Source organism: Fukomys damarensis, unplaced genomic scaffold (assembly GCF_012274545.1).
Source record: "Fukomys damarensis isolate Sample0158 unplaced genomic scaffold, DMR_v1.0_HiC HiC_scaffold_2, whole genome shotgun sequence".
NCBI lineage: Eukaryota > Metazoa > Chordata > Mammalia > Rodentia > Bathyergidae > Fukomys > Fukomys damarensis.
In genome coordinates, this window is record NW_022900914.1 from 16192238 (window position 1) to 16199115 (window position 6878).

Sequence of the window (6878 nt, forward strand, 5' to 3'; positions counted from 1 at the left end):
AAATCCCCAGCCCTATAGTTTCTCTTTTATGAGAAACCCAAGATAAAAATCAAGAGCAACATAAAAGATACATAGTAGAAAATAAGGAAGTAGATCTTTTGCAAAGGGGGAGGGGACCAAGAGATGATGGAGGAGGCATAAAGTATGAAAAAAGAATTAAAATGTTATGTGCATGCAGTGCATAGAGAATGTAATCATTATGCACTGCAAGCGTATACTATAAAAAAATGAAAAAATTATATAAAAAGTTTTTTAAAGAAAGGAGTTTTGAAGAAAGAGAATCAGACACTCCTAAATGTCAATCTATGAATGAAGTCATAAACAGCTGCCTACAAGGGAAGTAGGAGGATTGAAAGGTATGACTAAACGCAAAACTCAAGACAGCTCTTGGGTACCTAGGTCACAGGGGCCCAGGAAAGACTGATGAGAGCTGCAGGGAGTGACGGCAAGGCAGGAGGGCAGAGAGGTAAATGGTGAATCTAGCAGTTACACAATCTGAACCCCTCCTTCTTGTCCCATCCCCTGAGACGTGTGGTGCAGTCATTTCCTTATCTTTCCGCTCTATAGCTACCTCATCTGTACAACATAGTAATACAGCAAGGCTTGGAAGAGAAAAAGTAAAAATAAACTCTGACGACATAGTAAGACACACTCTTTATAAATTATTGTCATTGTTGTTGTTGCCAGTTGATGCACCACCAAAGAGCTCTAGACCAACTTCCCCTTTGCCCAAACCCCCAAGACAGAAGTGTTGCGAGAGGGACCATTTGGCTGAGATGATGAAGGAAACTCCTAGCTTCAAGTCCCACCCTGCCTCTTATGGGTAGTGAAGTCTTCATTAAATCATTAAACTTCTTTGTGCCTTAGTTTTGTAATCTACAAAACAGGACAGCAACTGTACCTACATTTACTACATTTCTACATTTCTGTGAAGACTTGGAGATTTGCTACAGGAAATGTATTTAATACAGAATAATCATAGCCACTCAAGTACTCAGTGTAGCTGTTAACACTTATAATTATTTTCCTTTGTTACAAAATTAATACAAGTTTTTTCCACTTTTCAGAAAGAGAGTTTTTATAACCATAATAATGCAAAATACTCTATTTGTTTTACATTTAAAAATTCTATTCAGTTTGCACAATAGTCAATAAATGGTCTTTACTGCAGACTTTGCCAAAATTCTATATCACTTTCTACTAGTGCTTATTATATTTCTGGCATATTAACTATTCTTTGGTCATTCCTTAATGATCATCTGAGAGATTACTAGAATAAGAACATTTCTATCATAGCCACAAACTCTCAACTCTCTGCTTATTCCTACTCCAGAAGCAAAAGTGTATACACTGAACTCAAAAATAAAACTGTTGGTGCAATTTCTCCTTGGTCCATATTTGTAATTTCCATGATAGCCACCTTCACAGAATGCATAAGGTCTGATTTGCGACTCTTCAAGGCAATCTAAGTCTTTGGCATCAAGCTGATAAAAATGAGTAATTGATTGACCTCAATATTTTTTAACCCAATGTTTGAATTTCCTGGAATACATGTGTTGGTTTGTTCTTGGAAATATACTGCATATGAGTATCTCAAATTTCAGAACCCTATCTGATAAAACTATGCAGCAAAATGTCTTAATGTCATAATCTACTTCTTGATTGTTACTCAACCACACTGTTAACTGAAAAGGCATGGGAAAAAATCTAGAGATGTTGTCCTCAAGAAATATATTAGCAACTGGGCACAAAAATGAAGAAACAACTATTAGATACCACTAATGCATTTTAGGCATAAACTCCAGACTTCTATAGACTCACCTCATGACCTGACAGGCAGTAGTTGTTCTTTCCTATGGTGAGTGGTTTGAAAATGAATTTACCCATTAACAAAAACCTTTAAAAGATGGTAAAATAGTAAGGCCAGTCCACAAAACCCTGTTTAACTAGCAATGAAGCTGAACAGTATTAATCAGCTCCCAAAGCTGTTTCAGGTCCTCCAGTTCCTTCATGTTCCAGGATTTTTCAGCATCTTGACATCTTGATCCCTAAACATCACTAAGCTGAGGTCCTCCTGCGCATAAACGCTGATTTCTCCATAGCTCCAGCCCAGAGCAGCTGCAGGCGGGTGGGGCCTTAGAGAGGCTCCGTTGCTAGGCAGCCTCCTCTTCAGGAAAGCCAGATTTAACAAATGTGAACACACCGGTAATGTTTACTGCCTTAATTTTCCCTCAGGTTTCTGCCCTCAGACTCTTATTTTGTAACACCTGATTTGTTCCACTTTTAATATCTTTCTAGTATCATAATCTTCTCAGTCTTTTAGTGGCCGTCTTTTAAAGGCCAATCTGGGGAACTTTAATATGCAATTATAAACCCATCGAGGTCCATAAATTTGGTTTCTCTTGGCTACCAACAAATGAAGCATTATAAGCACAAATAATCCACGAAAACATGTAAAATGTTGGCAATTCAATGTGAGTTAAAGGAAAGAAGAAAAAGAAAAATCCACACATCTCAAATATCACAATATTTTGTAATGTGTGCCTTGTCTATATTTATTCAGTCCTTTTCAGCTAGTTCTCCACAGAAGTGTAATCAATTCCTAAAACCTTTACTGATCCCACCTCCATCTCCTGGCTTATAACTGTCTCTTCTCCATGCTTCTGTGCTTCTTGATGTTTTCTCTGAAATTGCTCTTACCAAAATGCATTACAAATGTCTATTTGTGTACCTGTCTCCACCATTAAAGTATAACCCTTCTGAAGGCACTAACAATTTATCTGACATTTTATCCCTAAGACATAGCACGACGCTGGTGTAAAAATGAGCCATCCATCATTATGCTGCAGGTTTCATAAATATTTGTATTTATAATGTCATAATATAAATATAAATACTTTAAACTATAGCTCTGTAAAGAACTGAAGAGATAGGTATTACTATTACCAGCTTAAAGAATTAAGCTACATGATCAGAAAGGGTCAGAACTGGAACCGGAATCCTGGTGACAGGTAGTCCAAAACCCCATGCCTATGACTATTTCCCACTGTTTATTTGAGCTACTGGCACAAAGAGATGCTTTATTTTTCATTTTTTTCTGGAAAAAAAAAGGCAACTATTTGCTCTCTTCCATTAATAGGTACTATAATAAAAAAAATCAGTAAGATTTGCTTGCAATTATCTTGTCTTAGATATTACACTGAAGAATCTGGTCAAGAACACAGTATTAGAACTAAGTGAGATAGAAATTAATATACAGTCAAAGGACTGGGTCCTCAAGGAAGTCATCACAAAAAATAGAGACATCAGAATTGTGGCTGGGACTAATCTGAAGAAGGACAGGCTTCAAGATGGAGACTCAATGACCAGGCCTACATGCCTCCCTAAGAGATAAATAATAACTTGAGATCGTACTATAATTAGCACCACTTGGTCCAGTACGTCAGATAGGCTTCAGATGCACAGGTAGGTGTCCAGAACATCTGGATCCATGCCTTCCCAAAAATGCCTTTGTTCTTTCCATGTACCCTTGTCCTGTGACTTGTTTCCCTATTAGATCAATATTAGCTAAGGGACTATAACTGCAATCCTGTCAGTTGGTTATAGTTTAACCCACATTGTACCCACACTGTGACTTTGCTGTATAAATTATCCTTACAAAGGGCCTTAGTGGCCACCCTATTCAGAATCCTTCCTGGAAATCCAGTAGCTCTTCTCCTTTTCCTTATTCCAATAAAACTCTCTTAACTTCATCCTTTGGTTCAAAACTTCATTCTTCAATGACGTGAGACCATGAACACAGCACATTTAATATCTAACAGGTCAGGAGTTATATTTTACCTGTATCAACTTCAATGACTATGTAGCTTTAATATAACTCCTGGAAGAACTCTTCTCAGAAATTTTCACAGGTCCTTTGGTTCTTCGCATATAGAAAGCTCTATCTTCCTCGTTACTTATAAAATCTGGCTTTTGTCAGTTTTCAGAGGGCCTGGAGATGAACTGAAGTTCCCTCTGGCCCTTGTGGACACCATCATCCAGATTTAGTAGATAAGACAAGGTCAGCACACACACGTGGAAAACACCACCACATATATTCTTGTGGTCTTTTATTTTCCACTCCCAGGCTCCAGGATCAGAGAGCAAAGCTGCAACCATAAAAAATGACAGCAGAGAAGGACAAAGAAGGAGGGCTCACTCATCTCCAAACAGTAAAACGATGGTGAGGAAACCAAGTCTCAGAACCCTTATGAACCACTCTAGAAAATGACAAGATTAGCAGCTGACAAGACACAGCTGCCAAGGAGAAGAAGCATCTCAGAGAATGTGGAAGGTGACTCCAAGACATATGGTTAGAGCACGCACTTCCAGTCAATTCCCTGGTCCAGCTGCAAGGCTCCAAGTTGGCATACAAGTAGAAGACACCTGGATTTGTAAAGCAAAATCAAAGCATGTGTTTTAGTCAAGAGGAAATCAAGCACGAAGCTGGCTAGGGCAGGAAGGATATCCTGGATTGCTGCCTAGAACAGAAGTTGTTCTCATGGTGTCTGAGGTCAGCCTCAGCACTTTTATCCTGGGAGGTGCAAGTTAACACAGTATATTTGCACTGTTAGATCACCATATGTTCACCATATCTATGTTTTAAGCCTTTAAGTTTTTACCTCCAGATTTCTCCTCAGGATAGTATGGCCTATGTGGGGAATGCATGGAGAAACCCATATTTCTAGATGGCCTATGGACCTCCTCCAAATAAAAGAACCCACCTTCCTTCTCAAGAATTCAGATTCTGGTAATGATTCTTTGCTGGATGGTATACAGATTCCTAGCTCAGTCAAGGAAGCTGTTTCAATGTAGTTTCCTGGGCCCAAGGTAAACATAAAACCTGGCTCCAACAAAGAGTAAATGGTACTTGGACTCTCAGTGAATGCTTTAGTGAAGAGAAAAATGTCTCCATTTGTCCAAATAAGAAGCATATAGGTACATGCACACAGCTTCTCCCTCTTCTCTGTTCCTGTTATTACTCTTTCTACTATTTTGTAAGAGACAACACATCCAAGGAGACCGTGCATTATGACATATGGGCAGCTTAAAACTGCACACGTTCAAACAATAAAGGAAGTTCTGTGGTCACTGAAAAGAAACAGTAAAATGACTCATCTAAAAGATTCAGCAAGATGAGTGTTCGATTAAAGTTTTCTGAATACCCCACCATGTGATGCGAAGTGCTCTATGGGCTGCAATAGGGAAAACTTTCTGAGTTACAAATTATAGCAGCCTGGTTCAAAGTATATATGAGAAATCAAGAGAACTCATGGGAAGACTTCTAAAAAGTTACCTGAAACCCAGAGTGAAGGACCGAGCCGAGACACAGAAACGGAGCTGGGACTGACAAGCTAAGCTGCACTGTAATGTTTTCCAGGGAAACCAACAAGCTCTGTCTGTCTCCCAATCATTCATTTGATTTTCTCTGTCTGCCTGATTCTTCTAACTGCAGACTTTCCTTTGCCCATAAAATCACAGAGCAGTCTATGGCCACCAATCATCCACTGTTTTCTATGCTACAGTACAAATACTCAGAGAATGACAGTTTTCTTTTTGTTTTCCTCAGTGCCTACCCTAGTTTCTATCAACCCTTAAATAGATCACTGAATCCCAAAAAGGCCTGAAGATAGCAAAGTGTCAGTAATACAAGTATAATAATTGATTTCAGAAAAATATATAACAAACTTTTGGTAAATGATTATATGATGTAATAGTGACAAAACAAATATTATCTTAAAACAGAAATGGAGAAGTTGAAATAGAGCTTTAAAAGCCAGGATTTTTAAAGGTAATCTATTTGTTCAGCTTCCTTACCCTGAGAGCAGCAATTTCCACCCCAACTAAAGCTAGCACCAAGGAAGTTTCAACAGAACATTACTCTAGGCCCACTGGTGGGCCAAGGCTAAATCTACAAGTGAATATTTCCTGGCTCTTCTTCTAACCCTTCTATAGGTTAAAGGGATACTGTGAATTTCAGGAGAGCACACTAACTATCCTCCCAATTTGGCCAAATTGTGAATGTGCTTTTCTCATACTCTTGATGGTAGTCAAAGAAATAAATCCGGATATTTGGGGACTAAATTTGACCTTTGACCAAAACCATAAGGTTCAAAGTCTATGACGGCAATAACAAAGACTCATGGAAATATAAACAATGGAGAAACACCAAAAATATATATCAAATATTGACGAGAGAGGGAGAGTTGGGCATTCTGAGATGCAGCCACAGAAAGAAGAACGCAAGAAGTTGCTTTTGAGGGGGTGTGATATCTGTGTAAGATTTTTCAAAGAAACAGGACTGGGGAAGATAAAGCTCAAATTGTCCTGATTACCAAATCTCAGCCAAACCAAAGGGAAGCTCTTACACAAGGATACGAAAGGAAGCCACTGATGGCCAGAGATGGCCAGTACCCACACTGTTGCCATGCCAGACAAAAGCATCACCTTGGCTTGAAAGCTGAAGTGATTTCTGAAGGAATCAGAGGCAGGACATGGCCTACTAACTACACTCTTTGCAAATGAATAGCCAGTTCTTTCTTGAAGAGAGATTTGCATAACTCCATTATGTGCATAACAGCACTGAAAAGCAGGAGGTGAACACAAGTCTGCATTCTCACCAGCAGAGAGTGTATTCAATTCTCACACTTCTACCAACACTGAATATGATGATATATGGGTGAGGTTTTTTTATGTTAGATTTTCATGATATAAAAATATTTTAATATTTTCTTACTTAAAATTGTTTTAAATTTCCATAACAATGGTTACAAAACAGCAAAGAGTGGACTGCAGAATGACATGTATCTTTTTTTTTTTTTTTTTTTTTTTTTTTTTTT